We start from the raw sequence: 27687 nt of genomic DNA, 5'->3' as shown, positions 1-27687 counted from the left end.
TTACTGATTGGTTTCCGATTGAGAAAGGAGTGAGGCAAGGCTGCATACTGTCGCCCTGCCTATTTAATCTATATGCAGAGTGCATCATGAGGAAGGCCGGTCTGGACGAGTCTTCAGCTGGAGTGAAGATTGCTGGAAAACGTATCAATAACCTTAGATATGCGGATGATACCACTTTAATGGCAGAAAGTGAAGCGGAACTGAAGAGACTTCTGATGCGCGCACAAGAAGAGAGTGAGAAGTTTGGGCTTAAACTGAACCTTAAAAAGACAAAGATCATGGCGTCTTGCCCTATCAAGTCCTGGAGCATCAAGGGACAAGAAGTGGAAGTTGTGACAGATTTTCTCTTCTTGGGCTCCAAGATTACCTCGGAAAGAGACTGCAGCCATGAAATTAGGAGACGCCTGCTTCTGGGAAAGAGAGCAATGGTTAGCCTTGACCGCCTACTAAAGAGTAGAGACATTAGTCTGCCAACCAAGATCCGTATAACTCGTGCTATGGTCTTTCCAGTTGTGATGTATGGATGCGAGAGTTGGACTGTGAAAAAGGCTGACCGCCGAAGAATTGACGCGTTTGAATTGTGGTGCTGGCGAAGACTCTTGCGAGTTCCTTGGACTGCCAGAAAATCAAATCAGTCAATATTGTCGACCATAAACCCTGACTGCTCATTGAAGGGTCAAATTCTAAAGGTAAAGCTCAGCTACTTTGGTCATCTGATGAGAAGAGAGGAGTCGCTGGAGAAAGATTTGATGTTGGGAAAGGTTGAGGGTTGTCGGAGAAGGGGTAGGCAGCGAACGCGATGGTTAGATGGCATCCTCGAGGCATTAGAGATGAAGTTATGTGATGTTAGGAAGATAGTGAGAGACCGGAAAGCGTGGCGTGACATGGTCCATATGGTCACGAAGAGTCGGACACGACTGAACGACTGAACTGAACTGCAAGCATCGCTGCCGTAGACTTCCGCTTGCCAATGGTTGGAAAAGACAGGGAAGCCCTTCGCGAACTTATCCGAAGCATCGTGCGCGAAGAGCTGCAAAAGCTGCCCTCTCTTGAAAACTAGCCACGTGTTGGAGGCATCTCGGATATTTGCGCGAAGAGCTCCGCCAAGCAGTGCCATCAGCACCGTCACCCCAGCCGCCTGTGCCACAGATCATGACGTACAGTGACGTGTTGCGTACCCCTGCGCCTGAACAATCGGCACCCTGCAACCCTGCACCTCCTGCTCGTCATCCACCCCAATATCCAGTTTCGACTGGTGTGCCTGAAGCTCGACCACTCGTTCGGAAAGCACACGCGTGGCGCACGTCGAACAATCTGCCTTTGTGGTTTCACTCAGGCGAAGCTGGTCACGTTCTGCGCCACTGCCCGTACCATCGGATGGGCATGCGCGGATTTTCCCCGGATGCCCCTCGGCCGGGCTATGGCGAACAACCTCGGGACATCGACCAATACCTCAGCGATCACGTCCCACCTGCGTCCCTCCAGCGACGCCAGTCCAGGTCACCACCGCAGAGAGTTTTCAACCAGCCGCCGTTCTTCCCTCAGGTAGTCACCAAGTCCGCACCGGGAAAGCTGAAGACGGCGACCCTCGGTGGTAGGGCCGCCGTCGATGGACAGTACGACCAACATCCTTCGCTAACCGATTCGATCGCACAGACCGACCTCCGACCCTTCGCAACGACTAACGTCGGAGCTCGGGGGGTCTTTGCCTTGAGAAATAAGCGAACTGAACTGCTTTTAACGAACTTAAGTGCCGAATACCGCCCTTTACCGCAATGTACAGCTATCGCTTATTTTGACGAAGTCAGTGCGCCATCCGCCCATTGCGCCCTTTCGCTGGCCAACGAGAACCCTCCCGAGAGCACTGGACACACTGTTCAAACTGACGTGAATCCTGCTTTGTCTCTTACCCAGAAGTGCCGCCTTCAAGCAATTTTGGACACTTACCGTCACTTCTTTGCCGTCACTTCCAAAGTGAAACAGACGACAGTAACCAAATATTGAATTATAGTTGATCCCACCGAGCACCCTATCCTCCAACACCCCAACCGAGTATCGCCGAAAGAATGAGAGGCTATTCGGGCGCAAGTTGATGAAATGCTCCGCGATGATGTGATCCAGCCGTCCACAAGCCCATGGGCGTCACCACTTGTGCGGGTCGCTAAAAAGGACCGAGCACTCAGATTCTGCGTCGACTATAGGAGGCTTGACAAATTACGAAAAAGGGCATCTCTACCCATTGCCTCGAATCGATTACTTATTCGACCGACTACGCGACGCCCGATACTTTTCGTCGCTCGATCTACGCAGTGGGTACTGGCAGATCGAAGTCGATGAACATGATCGAGAGAAAACCGCATTCATTACTCCTGACGGACTGTACGAATGTAAGGTGCTTCCATTCGGCTTGTGTTCTGCTCCCGCAACCTTTCAAAGAATGATGGACACTGTCCTAGCCGGCCTGAAATGGCAGACGTGCCTCGTCTACCTTGACAACGTTGTCATTTTCTCTGCGACCTACGAATAGCACCTCAAACGATTGGCGGCCGTGCTAAATGCCATCCGAGGGGCCGGACTCTCATTAAAACCAGAAAAATGTCACTTTGAATTCCAACAGCTCAAGTTCCTGGGTCACGTCGTGAGTGCTGAGGGAATTAGCCCTGATGCAGAGAAGACGGCTGCCGTAGCTGCTTTCCCGACGCCCACTGATAAAAGTTCCGTGCGTCGGTTTTTGGGCCTCTGTGCATATTGCAGGAGATTTGTGCACGACTTCTCCCGAATAGCGGAACCATTGACTCGTCTAACAAAGGACGACCAGCCTTTCATCTGGGCCGACGAGCAGCAAAGGGCCTTCGAGGAGCTTCGCAAGCGCCTTCAAACAACGCTCGTACTTGGCCACTTCGACGAGGAGGCCGACACAGAATTGCATACCGACGCCAGTAACGTTGGCCTCGGTGCAGTTCTCATTTAGTGGCAAGAAGGCGTTGAGCGGGTAATTGCTTACGCCAGCCGCACCCTGTCTCGTTCCGAAGCGAATTATTCTACTACCGAAAAGGAGTGTCTTGCAGCTGTGTGGGCGGTAACAAAATTTCGGCCGTATTTAAAGATCCTTCAGGCAGGTTAGCCCGCTGGCGTCTCCGCTTACAGGAGTTCGACGTCACTACTGTGTACAAGTCCGGCAAGAAACACAGTGACGCTGACTGCCTGTCCCGAGACCCTATCCCGTGTTCTTCAAGTGAAACAGACGACTCCGTCTTTCTCGGCGCTCTCTCGACGCCAGATCTCGCTCAACAGCAGCGAGACGACACCGAACTGCGGCCCCTCATCGATTACCTCGAAGGAACCGCCTCATCGCCGCCTCCCCTTTTCACACGTGGCCTGTCGTCGTTCTTCTTGCGTGACGGCGCCCTCTACAAGAAAAACTACGCTTCCACAGACATTCAGTATCTGCTGGGTGTCCTAACCCCGCTCCATATCTACATTTTGCAGGCATGCCGCGACGAGCTTTCTGCCGGACATCTCGGTTTTTCGCGCACCTTGGCACGAGTACGACAAACGTACTACTAGCCCAAGCTTGCCGCTATGGTTCACGCTATGTTAGGACGTGCCGTGATTGCCAACGTCGGAAGATACCACCTGTCAAGCCGGCCGGCCTGCTGCAGCCTATTGTTCCTCCGCGAGTACCTTTTGACCAAATCGTAGGAAATGGCCTGAGCAAGTTGGTATGGACTTGCTCGGGCCATTTCCTGCGTTATCATTGGGCAATAGATACATTGTAGTCGCCACAGATTATCTAACCCACTATTGCGAGACGAAAGCTCTTCCCAGCGGCACGTCTACTGATATTGCGAACATTTTCATCTTTAATCTAGTTCTTCGTCACGGTGCCCCTGCAATCGTTTTAACTGACAGAGGCATGGCATTTACTTCAGCTCTAACCCAGGAAGTGATGCGGCTCAGTGGCATTTGTCATCGCAGAACAACTGCTTACCACCCTCAGACGAATGGCCTTACTGAGCGACTCAATAAGACCATCGCCGATATGATTTCTATGTACGTCGACGAAGATCATAAAAACTGGGACCAGGTACTACCGTATGCAACATTTGCTTGTAACACCGCAGTCCAGGAAATGACCCGCCTTACACCGTTTCGTTTGGTGTACGGTCGTGAAGCTGTCATCATGCTGGACGCAATGCTACTGCCAGATGTTGCCCACCCATCGATTGCCGGTGCCGACCAATTCGTTCAGCATGCCGAGGCCGCTCGCCAGCTGGCTAGACTGAGAGTCCGGACACAGCAAGTTAAAGATGCTCGACGGTATAACCTTCGTCACAGGGAGGTAATTTACAACCCTGGCGATCAGGTTTGGGTGTGGACACCTGTTCGCCACCGGGGTCACTCCGAGAAGCTTCTGCGCCGCTACTTCGGTCCGTACGAAGTACAAAGCAAACTCAGCGACGTCACCTACGAAGTTACCCCGCAAGGAACTGTTCGCTCATCCTGACGGCAAGCACAATCGGAAGTCGTACATGTCGCCAGGATGAAGCCCTTCTACTCCCGCTAGGTCAAGCTACATGTGTTTTTTTTCTTTACTTCCTTTAACTACTTGATGTGAACGCGCATCCTCGCCATGTTATGTTACTGGCGCCGCCATGTGGCGAGCTCGGGAGACTGGCACGCGCTCGTCTTCGCTCTCGGTGCTCGCCCGCCAGTCGGTTCCGTGCCTTATCTGGTAGGTGCTTTTACTTAGTTGTAAGTAAACCTGCTGAACCAGTTTCACTGGCTTCTATGACAATATGACTTGGTGTTGTAGCATAAAGTTAATTTTGCTCACAATTACTAATCAGAAGTTACAACCTTATTGCGTGCACTGGCATTAGGTTTAGTGCAGCCGTACTCGATATAATCATCGCTACAATATATGACCAGAGAGTATAGCAGATGCTTCAATTTTTAATCACAAATAACTAATTAGCGCTGAATAAATATGACGTGAAGTTAGTGCACTGCTCTTTTAGCCGGCATAAACTATCCAGCAGTATACGATTTGGAGCTATACTCTTTATGTTATTTTTCACAGTGAGCTAATTAGCAGTAATAATTAAGTCATAAATTAGCCCAGTGTAATTACATTCATCAGCTATGTAATGACATATGACTCAATTATGTCGCATAAAGTCCTAAGTTTAATAGCATGTAAGTATTTTCCAAAGTTTAACTAGTTCAGTTCAGTCGTTCAGTCGTGTCCGACTCTTCGTGACCCTATTGACCATGTCACGCCACGCTTTCCGGTCTCTCACTATCTTCCTAACATCACATAACTTCATCTGCAGTGCCTCGAGGATGCCATCTAACCATCGCGTTCGCTGCCTACCCCTCCTCCAGCAACCCTCAACCTTTCCCAACATCAAATCTTTCTCAAGCGACTCCTCTCTTCTCATCAGATGACCAAAGTAGCTGAGCTTTAACTTTATAATTTGACCCTCCAATGAGCAGTCAGGGTTTATGGTCGACAATATTGACTGATTTGATCTTCTGGCAGTCCAAGAAACTCTCAAGAGCCTTCGCCAGCACCACAATTCAAACGCGTCAATTCTTCGGCGGTCAGCCTTTTTCACAGTCCAACTCTCGCATCCATACATCACAACTGGAAAGACCATAGCACGAGTTATACGGATCTTGGTTGGCAGACTAATGTTTCTGCTCTTTACTAGGCGGTCAAGGCTAACCATTGCTCTCTTTCCCAGAAGCAGGCGTCTCCTAATTTCATGGCTGCAGTCTCCTTCCGAGGTAATCTTGGAGCCCAAGAAGAGAAAATCTGTCACAGCTTCCACTTCTTGTCCCTTGATGCTCCAGGACTTGATAGGGCAAGACGCCATGATCTTCGTCTTTTTAATGTTCAGTTTAAGCCCAAACTTCTCACTCTCTTCTTGTACGCGCATCAGAAGTCTCTGAAGTCTAACTAAGACGTGCAATTAAACCACTGCTATTATACCGGACATAATCTACGCAACTATGCAATACTAAAGTTACAGTGGCTTGACTCAGAGTTGACATTGAGGCAGAGATTCGACTTCCACTCAGTAGAGCTAAAAACGTCCCACTGCTCGTGTATCGTCCAGACATTTAAAAATACAGGCGGTTGAAATCGGTTGGGAGACGTCAGTAGCGATCGCCTGATAGCCCACAGCATGGCATCAGAAATTAAATTCCCTCTAAAGACTGAAAACACACTGACGACGCCAGCGAACAGCGCTTACAAGCGCTGCACAGGCAGCTTCTCTCCTTCCTTAAGATGGCTGCCGCAGGCATCACCCGAACCTATTTGCCTTTATAGGCTATTTTAATAAAGCGGTTTTTTATACTTCCTTAAGGGAGGTATAAAACTTGCTGCCTCGCTATTGCAGCAAGTCTAGGGTAAAGAGTGCGCTTTGCAGACATCGTCATTTGCCGGACTATACCGACCACAGGGTTAAGAGTTCTCCTATATTCCTTAACTTAACCTCATCTTGTAGCTGCTAGCTCCATCCTCTGGACCCCTGCACACTTCACACTCCCACCTACTTTCATGCCGCCCCTGCTTCCCTTCCCTTCCATTGTAATGTAATTTGTTACTTTTAGTGACCGTCTGTTCCCTCTCTTCTTCTGAGCGTGGGTTAAGCGCAGAACTGTGACTCAAGCTCGCACATAGCGGCTAACACGAATTGTAACAAGTGTATCTACACAACGCCTTAAATGCACTACATGTCCTCCTGTTGCCCAATCTTCTTCATATCGAATATAATATGATTGACCTGCTCTTTCTGCTTGCTTCACGTGCAGAGTTAGGGTGAAAACTTTGATTTAGATGTCTGTAGAGCGTCATTTCTAATCAACGCAATGTGGCTTAGCGTTCTCTTGGTAATACTCAAGGTCATAGTAGCCACGATGTTGCAAATCATTGCATAGCTTAGTCGAGTATAGTATAGTCACAAATTTTTGTTTTATCTAAGTTGATGGAGTTTAGCATCCCAAAGCGACTCAGGCTATGACAGATGCCGTAGTAGATAACTCCGTGAAATTTCTATGAACTCAGGTTCTTTACCGTGCACTGACACCGCAGAGCACACAGGCGCCTTGCTCTTCACCTCCAGGGAAAAGCGGCTGCAGCGACAGATTCGATCCCGCACCCTTGAACTCATAAGTCTAGACCCCTAACCCCTGATCTACGGCGGTGGGTGGCCACAAATGCATTTGGTGGATACATTGTCTGATATAATTCAATTACTTGAAGTCCTAATGATTATCTTGTCATCTTTTCTGATTAAAGATGAAAATATACCCTATCCCAGGCAGCACATTTCATCGGCCCAATAATGGGGATTGATTGGGGATTACTGGCCCACAAGTGGCCCAATGGTGCCATTGAGCTACCAATAATGTGCAGCCACGCTATACCATAATCATTATTGGCCCAGTGAACTTAACCCATATCCGTTATTGGCATTCAACCGGCTAAGAGCGGTCAATAATGCCCATTCATATTGAACAGTTTGCCATTATTGTATACACAATGAGGCAGCCTGGTCATTATTGGCCAACCAGCTGCAATTGTTTGCCAATATCTTCCACACCATGGTATAACCTGGTAAATATTGTCCGGTCAATAACAACGGCTTCTCAATATTGAATATATCTAGGCATACAGTGGTCCATAATGTCCAACCAACTTTGGCGGCTTCCTAACATTATAATATCTTGGTTTCTAGTGGTCGATATTGTTAATGAGCCTTGATGGCTGACCAGCATTGCACATATCATGGCATAGCTTGGCTAATATTGTCCGGCCGTTATGGTTGCCTCGTCAACATTGACTATATCTTGGCATACATTGGTCAATATTGCCCCACCAGCTTTGGTGGCATCCTAACATTGTATATATCTTGTATTATAGCGGTCAATATTGCCTAATGAGGTCTGATGGCTGGCCAGCATTGCACATATAATGGCATAAATAGGTTAATATTGTCCGGCCATTATGGTTGTCTTGTCAGCAATAAATAAATCATGGCATATATTGGTCAATAGTGACCCGCCTGTCATGGCGGCCTGCCAACAAAGTATACATATGCATTATATTGTTCAATATTGTTCGATGGACTGTGATGGCTAGCCAGCATTGCACCCTAATGGCATAGGTTGGGCAATAATGTTCTGCCAATATGGATGGCTTGTCAACATTGCATATATCTTGACATAGATTGGTCAATATTGTCCCATCAGCTTTGATGGCATCCCAACATTGTATATATCATGGTTTCTAGTGGTCGATATTGTCTAACGAGCTTTGATGGCTGGCCACCTTTGCACATTTCAGGCTGCGGCGGCGCTAAAAAAACAGTAGAAGCAGCTCTGACCGACAGAGACATTTGTAATACTTGCATCTCAATATGACAGAGTGTTGGGGCTAATTTCGTCGCAACTAAATTTTTCGCTGTCCCGGACGTCTGTTTACGTTCAACTGTAGAAGATATTCATATGCCATACGTAATTTGGGCCACCATATATATAATGTTTATTGGGATTAATGTATAGATTGTCCTAAAATTGTTTGACTGAGTTGACCAGACAAAATGAACAGAAGTGCCCATCACGGAAAATGTAGAATATATTTTTCTAAGTACATTTTTCGTGATTCGCTAATTGTTGTGGATGATCTGCGATTATACTTGACAATTTTGGTAGAGAACTCTTTTATTTACGACTTAAGGCACGATTAATTGTTATGTAAAATTCTGCATATAATATCTTCGAGACAATTCCTGCAGACTAGAGGCCCGGATGTCGATCACGCGTGGACGTAGCTAACACAGATAGCGTTCCAAACTTTAGCCAAGTGTTGAAAAAATTCTGACAGCACGTGGAATCTACACTGCAGAAATTAGCGAAGGCGAGATTAATGCTACTGCATACGGTGCATTATGTATCATTATCGTTATCAACTAAACGCAGCGTCATTACCATTGATTCTGTCATCATTGTCATTTTCACTAATTGCAGCGTCATTCTCGCCGCTATCCTCACGGTAGACAATGAGAATTACGTATGGTGCTAGTTTCGCGATCCAGGGTTTAGCGCAGTTGGTTAAAGCGTTAACTAGGCTAGGAATTCGATTCCCGGTGGAGACGATTTGTTTTTCTGATCTCGTCAAATCAGGATGATTGAAAGTGATTGACACATCAATGCACAGATCCGATGCACAGATATATCCATGCACAGATCTCTAACACATCTCGCGCACAACTCTCGCGTACAACTCTCGCGCACGGGATTTCGTTCCATGGGCCTATTTATACGCATACGAGTACAAGCATATGCGCGCGCTTGAGCACACATCTGATCTGACAAGCAAATGTTTAATAGATGCGTGTCCGCGAAAAAAATCCTGCGCAGTCAAGAAACGCAAGGTACTCAAATGCAAAGAACGCAACAGAACGTGTGTGTCGCTTGAACAAACACCAGGGGTTACGTTTGGATAGTAAACGCAGAAACGATCGAATATATCCGGTGAATCCAGATCCTATAAACGTTTGTCCATGATTGGAAACACGCACGCGTAGCATCATTATTTCCGCCTTTTTTACGTGATGGAAAGAAACCCAACATGTTCAAGTTAAGCAGAGGTGGGAGAGATCGATCGCGCTAGCCAATCAAACACGTACTGCATGATTCGCCATTACCCTAGCTGTTTCCGGCATTCAGCATAAGCACCGACTATACCACGCCTCAGTACTAGCTGTTTTTATAGACAGATATGTTGGGCTGCTTTCAGGGCCTTCGAGTTCTAGTATCTACTAAACACAAATTTGTACTGTACTCTTTTGCACTCTGCTGCGGGCTTCAGCAACAAAGACTGAACGACTTTGGCCATCGGTGCAGCAGCGCATAAAATATTTCAGCTCAAAGAAAAAATACAAGCAACATATATTCTACGTTATGTCTAGCTAATTCACTTGACAAGAAAACATATCTGAACTGTCCTGGAATGGTTCGTATTCTAATGCGACGTAAATCGCACACTGCCAAAAAGTACTGTACATGTAAAAGATAATTAAAAAAATCAACAGCACTGCATGGGGCAAGGCAAAGGAAAAAAAATAAAAATTTGAAACAATTACCTACAGTGTAATGAATGCGCGCACATGTGTCGCCAGCATATATGGTAACAAATTTGAAATTGCATAATAACGATGTTCTTTACGGAAGTTATTTTTGTTCGAAAGCTGTAATATATGGCTCATAATGATGCATTTGACCACAGCGTTTGACAGCGCTCTCCTAAACATTGTTCAGAAACTATTCTTCAAACATTCATTGCCTTATTATCCAACCATATAATCACTGCACCGAAGGCATTTCCCTTCAGGGAACTAAATAATTCTATCCCATCATGTCAACCAGGCAGCTAATTGCAATTCATATATATTAAAAGTAAGGCGAGTGCGTTACTTTAGCAGTTTTGAGGCATTTTTAGAGAACACCACTCTCGACGAATTTAACACATGATTGAGAATTAGGGTTCCTTTGTGAAATATTCTGCCGCTTTCACAAGTGCTGCTTCCGCGGGCTGAAAGATGATTATACCGCGCTTCTTTCTGAGGACAACCTTGTCCCAAGTTCGTAGATATAGTTTCAATGTTGACCCTTGCTTTCTTTCTATTTTTTCTTTACTGCAAATTTAGTTCATCAGATCTTAGCTCGTCGAGTATTTTGTATTTCTTGATATGCCCACGGTTAGTTCTACGCGGATTTTTTCTTGCTCTAAATGTCCACCTGATTTGAAAAAAAAAAATGAATAACATGGGAATTTTTAACCTTGAAGTGCTCGTAGTTATGGTCGTTTTCGCTTTTCTTTTCCTTAATAGGAATACAGCAAGTATACGGGCAGTTGAATCGCTCAGTTGCGCGTGATGACGTTTTAAGAGCACTCCGTCATGAACAGCGACCTGTGTGCCATCTTTAATAAAAAAAGATATGTCCATTTGTTCGAACCGAGGACGATTCCATGAAAACTGAAGATTGTTTTACGTATGTGATTATTATTTGAAACTATGAGGTAAAACGTATTTTGCATTAACAAAAAAATATAGCGAAATTATCATTCCACTGAAAATGTTACCGAGCCAACAGTCGAGGCGACCAAAAAGTTCCGAACGCACTCCTCGTTGTTTTAGCGAAGCCAAGGGTAAAACTGCGCATTCCTCCTCACATGCTTGGCGCAAAGAACATATGGTTTTCATTCTCTCGTCCTTTTGTCGCCTCTCCGCCCGAGGGCCTTGACTAAAGCAATTCTCAAACCGTTTTCAACTTCCCGTCTTGTAGCCTTTTCTCCCCGTAAAGCAGTCATCGCGGAGGGGCAGCGACCTTCACTGCCCTCTCTTTCCTCCCGGCTAGGCAGGCGTTGCTCACAATGCCCCCCACTCTACTCCTCCTCAGTCTTCCCTTCCTTCCCGCCAACTTTCCTGGCCGGCAGCCTTCTGGGCTCACGTGGTCCTGCGGGACCTGTTTCATTTCTCTCACCCCCTTTCGAGCTTTATGCCTACTCTTTCGACAGATCTCAAGCAAAAAAAAAAAAAAAAAAAAAGAGGGAGAGTAAACACAACCATCTTCTGCCCTCTTTCAACCGTGCCTCAAAACTCGACACAAGCCGCTGATTCAGAGGCGTCTGGTCGGCCACACAATCCCCACCCGCTCGAGCTCCCGCAGCTTTGGACAGCAGAACCGAAAAACCAAGCCTTGTGAAAGTTCCGATTCGTCTTAATGGCCATGCCTGAAAGAGGATATTTCGATTCGTCTTAATGGCCATGCCTGAAAGAGGATATTTGTGAGTACCACCAGCATTTTAAGTTGTTTGTTCACAACTCAGCTCTGAGATTATTTCTTGCTTTGTCTCCTTGTAAGATCGCTACTTTTTCTTACCAGGTGTATAAAGCATCAGATCCCTGGGATGTACTTTGCGTGGCAGCATTCATTTTGGATTGTTGCAACTGAGGTCTGCAAATCTGCGCTAGCCGTATGGTAAGATACTTTTTTTTGCATTATTTGGTGCAGTATGTTGTCAGCCTTGATCATCATGTCAATAACCGATATGCTTGCGAGAACGGAAAGTCATTTATTTCGACCGCACCACGCTAGTCAGTTCTGAACTGTATTTTCAGCGCACTATTTTGTATGCATAAACTCTGGTCATAATGACAAAATTTACGGCGCAGAGGTGGCCAATTTGTATTGCAAAAGAAAAACGTGGTCCTGTAAAACATGACGCGTGTTTTGTGTGATTTTCAGGTTACAACTTCATCGCTCGTGTGTTGTGTGTCTGAAGTGGTCAGTTTCTTTTACAAACTGTATACAAAACTCAGAGTTAAGTCTAGCTTTCTGGGACATGATTTTTAGTTGCGAGCGAATATTTAATATTGTAATTTGCCGTTATGAATGCGCTATTGGAATGGTCTAAACGACGCGTAGCTTATTCACGTGTTTGATCTTTCTCTTGCGCTAATTCCGAGTAGTAAAAGTGTCATAAAATAGCCGCTTAAAATAGGTTATTTACAGTTGCTACCATAGTTCTTATACTTTACCACACGTACAAAGTTGTTCCCACAACAAACGTGATGCTAAGTTACGGATTTCTTTATTTTTTTCAGTTCGAGTGTATCATACAAACCCCAAAGCATCTGTGTCGTACGTTGTTTTGGCTGCAGCTTTGACAACTTTTAAAACGATCTGTTTGCAGTAATCATGCGGTGCACACTAAATTTAGTAGCCGTGGTCGGAGTGCGACTGCCATTTTTTGTGTCTGTTTTTTCCTTTGTAGTTACTTTTTAGTTCTTGCGGCAATCTATTCAAAGGAAAGCTATTGATTTGAAGCTTCCAGTTATGACGACGTCTTTCTTCTACAGGTGTTCGATCACAAAGGTACTACAAGTATAAGGGGGCAAGCACTGACTACCGTTTAACGAATAGATAACGGCAAATGTCATTTTGTTTTATGTTTCCAGCGTCAACAACGCATCCACATGGGAAGCCGTGCACTGCCAGATGTGCAAACCAATGTAACCAAGTTAATATGGCCGGCCTCAGTGAGCATGCAGCTTATTTAAACCTGAGTAAATCAGACAAGAAAGTTGCCTGAGGGCCAACAGGTAGTGCTTTATTTTGCATTTTTACTCCACGTTCTAGCTGCACTTCCACTTTCCAAAAGTTTTCTGTCTTAATGGGATTTATGAATGTTGCTTTTATTTCCAGGTGCCATCTGCGAAAGGAAATACATTGTTATGCACACTGCTCAAGTCCATATCTTTCAAGGCTGCATGGAGCTGCTGCCCCTACAACCGACCACAAAAGAAGCTGCGATGAACGCAGCGCCTTCCTCCAACCTGGGACCTGAGAACACCTTGCCAAGGGACGCAAAGACAGGAGGAGCACTGAAGTCTAAGAGTTCTGCCTAAATGTTTCCATGCCCTGTAACACGTGCACACCTAATAAATCACCATGCAGTGAACCTTTCAGTTGTATTATTTTCTGTGCATGGATATTCTCAGCATGCTTTATTTAAATGAAAAGCTGCATGAAAAATATCTTCACTGCATAAGTAGGGGATGGCTTTGCAGGTGCCTATTAGTCATAGCACGAAAAAGCAACTAGCCGGATTGCCAATTGCTCTGGCTGGATGCCAATAATGCAAAACCACTGGGCAAGATTGGATTGGAAATATTGGGTAGCCGATAAATCTGGCTGGATGCCAGTTGTGAATATCCAGTGAATAAGCATGGATACAAGATATTGGATGGCCAGTGAGCTTGGCGGGATGGCCGTGATATAACAACCAGTGAGTGAGCTTGGGTGGAAGATATTGAGTAGCCATTGAGTGCCGTTGAATGCCAGTAAACAAGGTAGTATGCCAATACTGGTTTTGATAGGAGAGCCGATCAAATTAGTTGGCATATATCTTGGCTCTTTGTGCGCCCCAATCAGACGCCAATATTGACCAATATTGGGACCAATATATCCCAATATTGGACCATTGGCGGTCCATTGACGGCGTGCTGCTTGGGATATCGTCGTAACATATAGTTGGGCAGCTTATGTTGACTGCAATTTGATAGTACTAATTCAATAATGGCACTGTGCTAGCTTTGCAAGTTAAATATTTCTAGTTGTATTTTTGGCTTATGGCAAACAAAAAGCGCACTTTCTGTCGCACTTCTAGTTGAAAAAATTTGCCTAATTAATCAGCTGTGTGGGTTATAAAACTCAATGTAGGCTATACAACCAAATATATATGAAAATGGTGTAAAATAAATTTGAGTTTTTGAAACTTCATCGCTCTAATGCCTAATGGGCGTCTAAGGAAGGACGAAGTGAGACGCTCCGATGTCGCTCGACCGAAGACTTTAACGGGCTCTGTTAAGTTTCGACAGGAAAACCACCTTTAATGTTAAAGAACGCATATACACAATTGTTTCCGCTTTTTAGAGACTTTAACTGCATCGGATTTCTACAGAGCCAAAAAATAAGAACGGTGGTTCATAGAGATGTTTTTTTTATTTGTATTGTTTGCGTCCCCAGTGGTACCTCCGGTTCCACTGGGGACGCAAACGCAGCGGTACCCTCCGGTACCACTGTGGAGGGTACCGGACGCGGTGGAGGGTACCAGAAATTTTCATCATCATTGGTTTTGAACGCGCATTGATATTGCCCACTGCACGGGTGTCTTGCTTTTCGCCTCCTTCGAAAAGCGGCAGCCATTATATCCTGCGTCGAGTATCCTAACTATTGAGCTACTACAACGGCTCAAAGATGGCGTGGAAACTGCCACAGAAAAACTGCGCAACTATGACCTAATGTGCAAGGCGTTTATATGATGTAACATCGCCCTACTCTTTAGGGCTTATTAGTGTAGCGGATGACGTCTTCACAGTGAAACGTTGCGAAATCGGCGACAACTTTGAGAAATAACTCCTGCTGAAAATTAACTGCGTGTAAAAACTTTCAGGAATGTCATTTTGAGCAAGTTCGTCTCACGGCCACATAGTTAGATGAAACTTAACGCAATTATAATCGGTTACGGCCCTGTAATTATCAGTTACTTTTCTGGGGCTGTAACTGACAGCTGTAGTGGGCTACATTTAGACAGAGTAATTGGTAGGGTAATCTGTTACTTATTTTCGTTAAAGGCTTCAAGTCTTCTATGCACTTGTGAGATTTCCTTAAACGGTATCATTTTCGTGCAAAACGGCACCCTACAACGATCAGAAAAACGAAAAGAGATGACACGAAGGTAAACGCTGTCAGATATTCGTTACAGCTGCTATCTTAACTCGCCGCACAGGTGTTCAGGTGATTCAATTTATCATTTATCAGATCTCATGTTTGAAAGGAGAGTATTGATCAATCACACCTGCGTGATTTTCAATGTTATCTGATGACATTCACTGATTTCTATGAATACATTGCAGCTGCCTCTGGCCACAACCTGGCATTCCCCAAACGCCAGCTTCTATTTCACTTCTGAGCAGCAGTACCAATGTGCAGAAAAATTATTTAAGGCTGTAGCAATTTCCCACTTGTTTCATATGATCTGAAACTTAAGTTTACTGATCTTCGAGATGCCCAGCTCAGGATCTCCTGCATGGTAGGGAATATAGGTAGCGAAACATGATCTGCATGAGAAAATGTGTGCTCGATAATGAATCATGCAAGCATCCGGACAAACCTAGATTCCCAAATTTACCCCTTGGAATATTTTGAATTATAACTTGAGTTGAATTCGTGAATTACTGTTGTTTACAACTAATACATATTTTATTTACATCTTGCGCTTTCAAATATCTGTGAAACGAAAAAAGGCAATTTATGAGCCCCGGTGCAAGAAGCATGCTGCACAATCTGGCCTCTCATTTACTTAGGTAGGCAGTCTGTAAAAAAATTCTTCGTTTTGAACAGTGCTGTAAAATGTCGACCATCTCGGCCATCATGTTGCAGGCAGCTGGTTTAACGACAGCCCTAGAAAATAATGCGAAAGTAGGCATAGTATCGCACAATCCACTAAATTAATGAGTCCGCATGCTCTTCAATGCTTCAACGAAATGCGCTTTAGAAGCAGCGAAAGCGTTTCGATGGAGACGACAGGAGAAAATGCGCCAGGTTTCTGTGAACGACACTCAAACTTCCTCCCTCTGTTCAAAAAGAAAACGCCTACATAGTCGTGCAATTAGGAATTATAGCAAAAATGCGCTATAGCATCTATTTGTTCATAGCATATACTTACTGGACAGCAAATCAATGGTTTTGAGATCACCGATGCCCCAATTATTGCAGGAGTGGCCGACATGCTAGGTCGCGCGCCCAAGCCAGTTTAAGGTGATATTGACATGCTGACATAACAAATCAGCATCAGTACACAACAGCCCTCAAGCAGCTACACGTAGAGGTGCAGCCCTGCTCCCGTTCAGAAAACTGAAAGCGTGCATTTATAAAGCACAAAGAGCTCAGGCGCCACCGGACGATTGTCCACCGTTGCCCCATGCCAAAGCGGAGCTAAAACTGTTAATAACAAAATAAGCATTCCTATTATACTCCGCAAGAGCGTTGCCACCATAAAGCAATGGATTATCAGGCATACACTCAGCTTGCAGCATAGTGCATGGGGTGGTTATGTCACCGTCTCAAATAAAAGCGGACAACCCTTGAAAACGTGACCGGCCATGTTCAAGTGCGGCGGTTAGCGGCGGCGGCATGCGGAAAGGCGCAGGTTCGCTTTCACGCCATATGAGTTGCGCTGTACACCACACAACATTTAACGATCGTTCCTTTTTTTTGCGTGCACAATCTTTATAGATCACATGAGCTTGAGCCACTCGGGCATCGAGCGAAATATTTGTTCGTGTTATCTTTATGTGCTTATTTATTTTATTTATTAAGAATGCTAAGAAAAAAGCTTGATAGTGATGCTGATAAGTAGGTTGTTTTTGTTAAATATCCATAATTAAACATACGATCAGCATCAAACAAAGTTCACAAACTCTACAAGGACTTCTAATATATCTAGCCTAGTTCGTATAAGAAAAAAAGCAACCGTGTTTAGGGTCCATTTAAATGAAGGCTAGAGTTGAGTGTTGGTTCCACATCGGGTCATCTGCCTATGCCATGCTTCTTCGAGGCAGCCGGCTTCACCTCATATCTGAACGTTGACCAGACCATTACGGCCAGCTCTGGGCCAAGCAGCCTGGCGTGAGATCAGGGCTCGATCTGTTATAAGCTTCTTTTGCCAATTTTGTCGGCTGCCGACCGTGAGTCACCGAGCAGCTGATGATCCGCAGTCGACCTGCGCCACTCGGATCGTAGGGGAACAATAAGAAAGCGCCACACTCTCACCGATGGCTGCAGCAGGTCACGACAAGCTTGATGCAATCTTAAGGTGTTTTCAAGCTTGCTCCGCTTAGCCAGTCAACCAAGCTAAATTCATCGGTGTCGGCGTAGGCCATGTCGTCATTACCACGAAATAGCAAACAAATCGTTCTCCTTTATTCCCAAAGTTCGTCTGAAGTGCAGACCTCATCTTAGGCCCATTACAAACCTCTCTGGGCTGACAGCCCACACACCAAGTACACCAAAGTTTTTTCATTGCAAATTATCAAGGCAATCGCACCAGTGAAAGCCTACAAAAATCCATGACATTCGTCCCGAGTCCGCAAACAAGGGACGTCGTTGAAATCGTATTTAACATGGCGTTCAGCAAACGTTTCTATGAATAAGCAACCTCCTTGTGTCCAGAATTTATTAGGAATCAAACGACATGCATTAATCCAAGTATTCTGCTCTACGAGTTTGGGCTAAGATGCAATAATTCTATAAAATTCGCAGTAGTTTGAGACTGGTGCTCTGATTTAGAATCTTGAACGGCGCGAAGCGACTCAGGCTGTGAAGGACGATGCCGTGAAAGACTCATGAAATTTCCACTACGTGCAGTTTTTAACGCGCAATGACTTCATACAATAAACAGGGCCTCGCTTTTCGCAATCATAGAAACATGGCCGCAAATGTCGGGATTTCGTTCGCCATTCGAGCACCCAATCCTCTGAGCCACCGCGGGGAGTGTAGTAAAATTTGAATACAATGTGTATAGCAGTTTGACATGGAAGGAAAGTAACGTTGATTTTTACTACTTGCTTTACCCTCTACGCTTGGCTATGAGAATGCATTTTTGCAATCTTATGCCGTGTCAAGTGCACCAGGAGCCCACTAATACAGGAAATCTGAAAAAAAAGCACCTAACGTGGTGCTTTTTGCGCACAGGCAACCATAAAAAGCTGATATGTTTCATGTACACATTTATCCGCACGTCCCTATCTCCTCTTTCAATTTTCATAATATTGTTACGGACGACAAGGAAGAAGAAGCGGGCAGTGGCGCGGGCAGGAGCGCTCGCCCTAGGCCCGCGAACATTCATTAAACGTCATCTACCATCGTCATCGGTCATGTTCTGTCTCCTGTCTTCATCGGCTTGCCGCTTCGTAACATTTGGTTGGAGGTGCGGCGTACGGCATCCCCATCCTCGCCTTGGAGCCTCGACACCATCTTCAAGCCGGGACCATCAACGAGGGCCCAGGGACATCGCCGAGCTGCTTCGCCCCAGCCCTTCAAGCCCAGACCTGAACAACTACCACCGCCCAGCCCCCAGCCCGGACCTGAAGACAAGGAGAACAGACATACCAATCAGAACCGAGATGAAGGACCCGAAAGACCCGAATGACCCGAAGGAACCGATGGACACGAACACGCAACCCCCGCCCAAGCTGTCCGACGTGACCTCGAGCCATCGCTCTCATCTCAGAGATCTCAGAGATATCAACAAAGTAAACGCAATGATACGTGCAGCTTACAGGAACGCGTTAGGCCTCCCACCATACACCTCCAACGTCAAATTGGAAGCTCTTGGACTGCACAACACATTTGAAGAAATTCAAGAGGCTGTCCTCCTGTCCCAAAGGGAACGCCTTCTGTCAACTGAGACTGGCCGGCTCATTCTCGAGCGCGTTGGCTATCCTTCGGACGTACAAGCTATACAGTCAACGACTAACATTCCTGTTCCGTACCGGGCAAGAGTATATGTGTCCCCGCTCCCAAAGAACATGTCTCCAGTCCACAACGAAGGCAGAAGACACGCCCGAGTGAATTATCTTAAACGTGCAGTGGAACGCAGTCCGAAAACTGTCTATGTGGATGCCGCTCTATACGAGCATACACCCAACGCAGCAGCAGCCGTGATGATGGGCTCTTCATACACAGAAGTCTCCAGCATGTCCATCCAGCACTCTACCATCACAGAAGCGGAAGTGGCGGCGATCGTACTGGCCATTACCTACGGGGACGCGACCAATCGAGAGCTGCACGTAATCACAGACTCACAAGCGGCGTGTCGGCTCCTTCTTGCAGGCAGAATACCTAAAAAATTATCTCGCTTCACAACTAACCAATTGGCTACAACCTCACAGCTCAAACATCAGATCACTTGGGTTCCGGGGCACTCTGGATTGGAAGGTAATGAGGTCGCGGATAGGCTAGCTCGAGGTCACACAAACCGAGTGGCCACTAATCCCGATCTCACAACCAGCATTCCTGTCCCAGCGACTTACGGCGCGCGACTTAAGTACCTACTGGAACAACGTAGGATTTATCCCCCTCCACACAAGGGTCTAAATGCACAAGAAATGCGGGAATGGAGACAGCTTCAAACCAACACTTACTCCAACCTACATCAATACAACATAATGTTCCCAGAACACTACACAGACATATGCCCTTGGTGCAATGACCAGCCCACCGCCTACCATGTCACATGGAGGTGCACAGGCCCCAAACCTCCACACATAAACATGCACCATTCGGAGGCGCAGTGGGAGGCCACTCTGCAATGCTCTGATCGAGACCCAGCGTAGGCTGGTAACTCAGGCAGGAGCGGCAGCCCAGGCCACTGGAGTCTTGAAATGAAGACTCCACTCACTGCCCCCCCCCCTTTTTTTCTTCTTTTCTTTTCTTTTTCTTTTTGAAATAAAGTTTTCTCTCTCTCTCTCGGTCCCATGGACTCTGGTGACGGATAGTTGACAACTCCAAGGGAGGCGGATCAACCACGCATCAGACATCGTACCGGCAAGCCGTTCTATTCTTCCTTCTTCCTCTTCTTCTTCAAGCATCCAGACACGCCCATCATCATGCCATAAAATCATTAACATCGCTAAACTTCCTCGTCCCCGATCGGGACGATCGCTCGGTGGCCCCAGGTCATGTTACGGACAAGGAAGAAGAAGCGGGCAGTGGCGCGGGCAGGAGCGCTCGCGCTAGGCCCGCGAACATTCATTAAACGTCATCTACCATCGTCATCGGTCATGTTCTGTCTCCTGTCTTCATCGGCTTGCCGCTTAGTAACAATATTCAAAAAGGCCTGCTGAGAGACAAGCCAAGAGAGAGAGAGACTAATAAAAAACTGAGAATTTTGCCGGTGTTTAAATTTCGCTGCCATTCTACTCGGTGTAAGAAGGGGAATTCGGGAAGAAAATATTGAAAAATGATAGTGAGAAAAATAATAGAATTGAAGGGGGAGATAAAATATGGTCATTGAATACGTGTTAATGTGCTTCATGGAGTAATGATATAAAATGAAATAATGATATGCATGATCCGACAAATGTGCTTATAGCGTTCACAGCTTTAAAAATTCCTGAGGGAAACAAGCAAGGCGAATTTAGAGTTTGTCAAGGAGTCCAATGTCTTTCAAATACGTAAATAAAAAGTTCATCGCGAGTGTCTGTTGTCTAGGGCAGGCTAAGGGACCTTATACATATTGTCACGTGCTTCGGGGCGTCAGAAAAGGAAGAAGAAGCTAGAGAGAAGACGAAGAAACGGAAGACACAGTGGTGTGTGCTGGTGTTCCTTGCGTGACTCGCAGCGCTTTAGACTACCAATAAACACCCCCGTTACGTACTGAGTACGTAACAGTTGTGGTGGAGGTGCTGGGTAGATCAACACGGATCCCCGTTGTCTTCGACGAAGCCGCCGGCTCGCTGGTTTGCCACCCCTACCATCTAACATGGCTCAAGACGGCGACGCTGACCGAACAACACCTGCGGTGAGCAACTGGCAGCACTACCGCGAGCCGCGCACATTTGGTGGAAAACCTGACGAGGACGTCGACGAGTGGCTAACCAACTACGAGCGGGTGAGCCGGTACAATCGTTGGGACGCGACCGTTAAACTAGCGAACGTAGTGTTCTTCTTGGAAGGCACTGTCCTAGTTTGGTTTGATAATCATGAAGACTCGCTTACCAGCTGGGATTGTTTCATGGAAGAGATAAAGGACTGCTTTGGCGATGGATCCGCGAAGAAGAAACGCGCAGAACAAACGTTGATGCAGCGGGCCCAGGTACCTGGCGAGACATGCACCGCATATATCGAGGATGTTGTGAAATTGTGCAAGGTGGTAAACCCTCGGATGTCCGAGGAAGATAAAGTGGGGCACTTGCTTAAAGGTATCGCTGTGGATGTCTATAATTTTCTTATCAGCAAAGACAATTTGAACTCTACAGCTGATTTCATCAGGCACTGCCGCACTTTCGAAACCTTGAAGTTGCGCCGTATCACCCCTAAATTTGGGCGACTGCCCAACGTCACATCGGTTGCGAGCGTTGATGTCAGTGCTCCGGAATCCATGGCTGATCTGATACGCCGCATCGTGCGGGAAGAATTGCTGCTTGACAAAGATTCTTCGTGCCGGGACGAACACCAGTATGACGGTTGCGCGCTGCAAGCAGAACCCGCAACCCCATCAACCTTCTGGACTCCGGCTTTAAATGCGTCACGCTTTGGCGAGAGCAGGCAGCATAACGATTTAAGCAGTTCTCAGCCACGGATGGGCCGAAGAACCACCTACACACGCCAGGTGGTTCGTCAGCAATACCGTCCCGATTACTACCGCCAACCAGAACCAGTTTCCGTCCGCATTTAGTCGGACCGGTGGCGCCAGCAACCCGTGTGTTATAGCTGTGGCATGACCGGACATATCTCCCGGTATTGCCGTCGGCGGGGCCTACTACCACAAGATCATCGACCGCAGCCCAACGTTTCTAATCATTTCGACACTGACTTTCGTCCGACACAGACTCTGGATACATACCGCACGGCACAGATGCGAAACGGATCGCCTGCTTTGAACCGCAGCTTGACGCCGCCAACCCAAAGACAGCGACAATCTCCGTCTCCTCGGCGCCGTTCTTCCCCTTCGGGAAACTAGAAGACGCGGCCGATGGGGGTGAGGTCGCCAGAAAATCAACGTTCCCAATACCTCTGCCTGTGTTTATGTTAAAGAACAAACTCGAAGTATCCATTGACGGCATCCCCACCATGGCACTAATTGACACTGGCGCAACAATCTCTGTTATGAGTTTAGCATTCAAGAATCGATTAGGACATAAAGTGATGTTTAGCGTGAATCAAGCTGTGGTATTCCGTGGTGTTGGCGGTGAATCATTGGTGCCTTTGGGTGTGTGCTATGCGAAAGTTGTGATTGGTGGCCAAGCGTTTCGAACCGAATTCACAGTGTTGCCTCGTTCCACGCATGAAGTAATTCTAGGTATAGACTTTTTGCAACAGTGTGGTGCAACGTTAGACTGCCGTAGTGGACAGATCTCGCTTAATGCTGAGTTGATGTCGGCCCTTGTAGAAACCTCGTCGCTCGATTTAGGAGCGTTTTCTGTGTCTGAAGATACAGTTGTACCTGCGATGTCCGGAGAATTCATTCAAGTTATTTCATCTACGAATTTGAGCGAGAATTTCGACGCCGTAGTGGAACCTACAACGCTGGCCTGCGCAAAGAAGAGTGTCTTGGTGCCTCGTTGCATAGTTTCAGTCACCAGAGGCCACACCTTGCTGTGGACTGTGAACTATTCAGACGAGCCAGCCGTCTTGCCTCGTGGCATGAGGCTCGCTCATTACGAGGAAGGTGTGTCGAATTACGTGGCGGCACTTAGTAACCATGCTCCTGAAGAGAAAACATCTCATTTTGCAGAGTCTCGAATCCAGGCAATGATAAACACAGCGTTGGGAGCACAGGAGCGCCGAATTTTGACAGACCTGCTCTCCAAGCATGTTTCGGTTTTCGACTTCGCCAGAGATCATCAGCCACCGATTCCAAATTCTCGCATCCATCATTCGATTGATACTGGAATTTCTCGCCCGATCAGACAGAAGCCCTATCGTGTGTCTCCGGCCGAACGTCAGCTTATTGACGATCAAGTTCATGACATGCTCCAACGTGGCGTTATTCAGGAATCTTCAAGTCCTTGGGCGGCTCCAGTTATTCTCGTTAAAAAGAAAGACAACACATGGCGTTTCTGTGTGGACTATCGTCGCCTTAACGCCGTCACCAAAAAAGATGTATATCCACTTCCACGTATTGACGATGCAATCGACTGTCTTCATTCGGCGTCATAGTTCTCCTCGGTAGACTTGAGATCGGGGTACTGGCAGATACCGATGAACCCAAGTGACAAAGAAAAGACGGCATTTGTGACTCCCAATGGTCTCTATGAGTTCAACGTAATGCCCTTTGGATTGTGCAATGCGCCTGCCACGTTCGAACGATTCATGGACACCATTCTTCGCGGACTCAAGTGGAAAATTTGTTTGTGCTATTTGGACGACGTTGTGATCTTCGGCAAGACCTTTCAGGAACACAATAGCCGCCTCGCCATCGTTCTCGATTGCATTGAGAGAGCAGGCCTCGTCCTCAACTCTAAGAAGTGCCACTTTGGCGAACGCCAAACAATTGTTCTTGGTTACTTGGTTGATAAGGATGGTGTTCGGCCGGATCCTCAGAAGATTGCGGCTGTAACCAGCTTTACAGCACCGAAATCAGCGAAGCAGCTTCGGAGCTTTTTAGGACTATGCTCCTATTTTCGTCGTTTTGTGCCCAGATTCGCTGACATCGCATACCCGCTCACGTGCCTTTTGCACAAAGATGCACCGTTCAATTGGACTACTGACTGCGACTCTGCCTTCCGCCACCTCAAATTCCTTCTGACATCAGGACCTATCCTACGTCACTTCTGTCCTTCTGCCCCCATCGAGGTTCACACCGACGCTAGTGGCGTAGGTGTTGGTGCTGTGCTCATCCAGCGTCATGGCACCGATCAGCACGTGATAGCTTATGCTAGTCGTTCGTTGAGCAAGGCGGAGCGCAACTACACCGTTACTGAACAAGAGTGCCTCGCAGTGGTTTTTGCGGTGCAACGATTCCGTTCCTACCTATATGGCAATGTTTTTACCATCGTCACTGACCACCATTCGCTCTGTTGGCTCGTAAATCTTCGTGACCCTTGCGGCCGGCTCGCTCGATGGGCATTGCGGTTGCAAGAGTTTAACTTCACTGTGGCATACAAAAGCGGCCGCCAACATGCTGACGCTGACTGTCTGTCACGCTTGCCGCTTGCATCAACTGGTAGTGATGATGACAACTTTGATGACTACCTGGCGCCTATCTCGGCAACCTTTCCTGACCCTCAACTGTTCCAGACAGAACAACGCAACGATCAGACTTTGGCACCGCTCTTTTCTGCCGCTCATGATTCAAGAGATGCGCGCTTCAGCGTTCGTGCCGGCCTACTTTACAAGAAGAATTTCAACCCCGGAGGTGCACGTTTTCTCCTCGTCGTGCCGGAAAACCTCCGCATTCCCGTTCTTGAAATGATGCACGACGATTCCACGTCGGGCCACTTGGGTGTCGCCCGGACCCTTCATCGCACACAGGAACGCTTTTACTGGCCGAAAATGCGTCAAGTCATTCAGCGCTATGTAGCCAGTTGTGTCAAGTGCCAGCAGTACAAGCTCCCTACTTCCCGTCCACCTGGACCGCTGCACCCTATTGCGCCTCCGAGCACACCCTTTGAGCAGGTGGGCATCGACCTCTTGGGTCCTTTTCCGCGATCTTCTAACGGTAACCAGTGGATAGTGGTATGTGTTGACCATCTCACTCGATATTCAGAAACAGCTGCAATACCCTCAGCCACTGCATACGAAGTATCCCTATTTCTTCTGCGATTTCTCGTCCTGCGCCATGGCCCTCCTCGAGTTCTGATCAGTGACCGTGGGCGCCAATTTACTGCTGAAGTTATTGAAGAACTCCTTCGTCTATGCACCCGCGATTACCGTCATACAACGCCGTATCACCCGCAATCGAATGGACTTGTTGAACGAACCAACCGCACTCTGACCACTATGTTGGCGATGTACGTGGACTCTCATCACAAGAACTGGGATGAAATCCTCCCTTTTATTACATTCGCTTATAACACTGCACAGCATGAGACGACTGGCTACAGTCCGTTTTACCTCCTGTATGCTCGAGTTCCCCGCAGTAGTCTTGATACCCTCCTTCCTTTCTCCCTCCACAATGAGCCTTCTATCGCCACTACTTTATGTCGAGCCGAAGAAGCTCGCCGCGTTGCCCGCCTCCGCATCCTACACTCACAGGAACGTTCGAAGGAGCGTTATGACAACCGACGCCCACATGTCTCTTATGTGCCCGGTGATTTAGTGTTGCTGTGGACGCCGCTGCGCAAGCGTGGCTTAGCCCAAAAGCTGCTGTTTCGTTATAGCGGCCCTTTTGTCGTTTTGGAGCGCCTGAGTGACGTGAACTATGTAATTTCACGCCGCACCGAAAGTGGCCGATGCTCACGCCGGACCCAGGTGGTGCATGTCGCTCGACTAAAGAGGTTCCATCCCCGGCACCTTTCTTAAACTGCTTGTCCGGGGGCTTCGTCTGCGAGGGGGGAAGTGTCACGTGCTTCGGGGCGTCAGAAAAGGAAGAAGAAGCTAGAGAGAAGACGAAGAAACGGAAGACGCAGTGGTGTGTGCTGGTGTTCCTTGTGTGACTCGCAGCGCTTTAGACTACCAATAAACACCCCCGTTACGTACTGAGTACGTAACAATATAACAAGGAACCTTCCACGTGGTATACGCATAACGTTTTTTGAAAATGATATTTGCATCTGGAATGCATCATGTTCGCGTTATACAAGGCAGCAACGAATTCAGAGAGCGTTAATGCACATCTCAATGTACCTTGCTCTCCGAAGGCTTCGCCTCTAACCAGAAAAGAGTGTTGCTATGGCTTTTATAAGGAAAAGAATAACTCGATATCCGCTCCTTCTGAGTGGACGGTCACTGTACAGTGTACGATCACACAGGTTCCTTGGTGTTATAATTGACAGTAACCTCTCTTGGGACCTTCTGATTAAATCACTCCGTGAGAGAATAACAGCAGCATCGCAAGGTTTTCAGATTCATGGCGGGAATACGATGGGGCAGCAACTTCCAGTCGATGGTTCTATTGAAAGGCCTACGTTGAAGGAGTGTTACGCTACTATTTACCGGTTCTTTAATAATTATCTCCAACAAGCAAGCAGATTTTTGAAGCTGCGCGGAACAACTGCTTACGGATAAGCATTGGGCTTTCAAAGGGATCCTCTGCATCAGGAACACTTGCAGAAGCAGGATGTCTCCCGCTAGATGTTATTGCCGCCCAATAAACTATGCGCACCCATCTCCGATATGTCCTCCAAAGGAAGAAGCATTTTTGGCATCGTGTCCACCAAACTCACTGCACCTCTTGTTTTGGTCAAGCTGTACAGTTTCAGCCAATAAGAAACAGCTCACTGCAAGCAGATCTATATAAACTGTATACCACTTTCTCTTGTATTGTATTGATTACCAGCAGGTTTTCTGCCAGCCAAATGGTATTTTTATCCTTATCGCGATTATTCGTATTTAATGTTTATGTTCTTAATGTTCTTTCAAACCCATGTGTTCATCTTCCTTCTATTTGGCTGATCTGGAAACCATAAGCACTCTGGAGTAGTTGTGAGCTCATCCGTGCAGGCAAACGAACTGAGGACTTGGCAAATTTTTCCTTTACAATGGACAGAAAAGTCACCCCAGCCGCAATCTCAGTCGCATCATATGTGCTGAAATTGCTCCCAGGATACGAATACATCTGTGGAAGGTGAGTGGCCCAGTAAAACTACCTGCATGGATTTATGGCTTCCCTGAAATTTTAACTACCACTTCGATGCTATATCAATATAGTCATCTAAAACTCGCGTATAAAGAAGGAAATATATATCACTCCGTCGTCGTATACAACGGTCAGTCATTGATCTCGCCTGAAAAAATGTCACCACTTAGTCGGGCACAGAGCAAATGAAGTGCGTGATTTATCCTGCCTTCCACGTTGATCACAGTGCCGCAGCCTTTCTGTTCAGCGAAAGCTGTGTTCATACTACGCAATTACATTCCGACCAGCACCATTGTAGTTTGCTCCCCTGCATATTTGAAAAAGAAATGGGCCCAGTCTCTACTCTGTTTACCTATATTTCGGTAACATTAGGCGAAAACCATTATTTTGCGTATTTAAGTGATATTTAAACTGTAAAATAAGACAAATGGGACTCTTTTAAATTGATTAATATTCATAGCTGTAATGTTGCAAGTTTAATGAGTTTTGCTGACCACAAAGCTAAAATGCCAAGGAAGGCTCCTGTACAACGTTTTCGGGTTATAAAATAAATGAGCAAAAACGGTATGAGTTTCCAA

This window comes from Amblyomma maculatum, chromosome 5 (assembly GCF_055883805.1).
Source record: "Amblyomma maculatum isolate TAMU_Amacu chromosome 5, ASM5588380v1, whole genome shotgun sequence".
In the NCBI taxonomy this organism is placed as follows: Eukaryota; Metazoa; Arthropoda; class Arachnida; order Ixodida; family Ixodidae; genus Amblyomma; species Amblyomma maculatum.
The sequence above is the reverse complement of the archived record's forward strand: the minus strand, read 5'-3'. Positions refer to the sequence as shown.